Source organism: Haliaeetus leucocephalus, unplaced genomic scaffold (assembly GCF_000737465.1).
Source record: "Haliaeetus leucocephalus isolate CR32 unplaced genomic scaffold, Haliaeetus_leucocephalus-4.0 Scaffold175, whole genome shotgun sequence".
Classification (NCBI taxonomy): domain Eukaryota; kingdom Metazoa; phylum Chordata; class Aves; order Accipitriformes; family Accipitridae; genus Haliaeetus; species Haliaeetus leucocephalus.
The window spans coordinates 700882-701787 of record NW_010972611.1 but is presented as its reverse complement, the minus strand read 5'-3'; positions in this window follow the sequence as shown (position 1 = coordinate 701787).

Here is a 906-nt window from a genome sequence, read left to right as displayed (position 1 = left end):
TGGGGGGGGGGGGGGGAGCATGGGGATCTCTCCCCGTGGTTTGAGACATGCCATCCCCTTGTGTCCCTGCTTCCTCTAGCCCTGAAGGCACAGTCACTGGGTGACTCGGGGCGGCCCTGAACAAGCCCAAACATCGTGAGTCCCTTGTTCTGCGCCACATTTCTGTGGCACCCCTGGGTGCAGCCTTTTGGGGAGGGTGTGGAGGAGGACACTGGGTGCACCCTTCTCTTGCCTGGTGAAGTGAGCAGGAATGCAGCCAGTTGTACCCAGCCCTGCCCCTTCAACACCAAGGGCTGGGTGTGCCTCTGGGTGCTGCTGGGGCAGCTGTGGGACACCCCAGTGTGGGCTAGGGGGGGTGACCCTCTACTCGTGTGTGGAAGGACCCTGTTTTTCATGCTGTGAGCCCCTTGAGGCGTGCCTGCTGCACAGCCCCAGCAAAGGGAAGAGCTGCATCTCTTCCCCTCCTGCCCCAGCCCAGGGGCACTGGAGCAGGGACCTGGGGGGGGCATGTCCTTAGGGGGAACCCCGAGGAGGGGACAAGGGGGTCCTGGGGCGGGGGGTGAGGGTGGGGATGGGGTGCTGAAGGTGGGCACCTTGTCCCTCCGCATGCCTCCCTATGTGGGTGCCGGTGCCAGGACATGAGGTCCCTTGGCTCTGGGCTGCGAAGAGCTTCCCACATGACTCCAACCTGCTCCCCCTCAAGTCTTTTGCCACTCGTGGCTGGGGGCTGGTGACAGCGTGGCCCGGCCTTGGGAACCCGGCTGCCACTAGATGGAGCGTCTGCTGCACCCACGGGGTGACGGTGGCCCGTTCCCCTGCTTGGGGGACAGCGGGTACATCCCAGCGTGGGCATCGCCCGAGGTGCTGGGACAGACCGGGCTGAGGCCAGTGCTGCTGTCAAGGGGT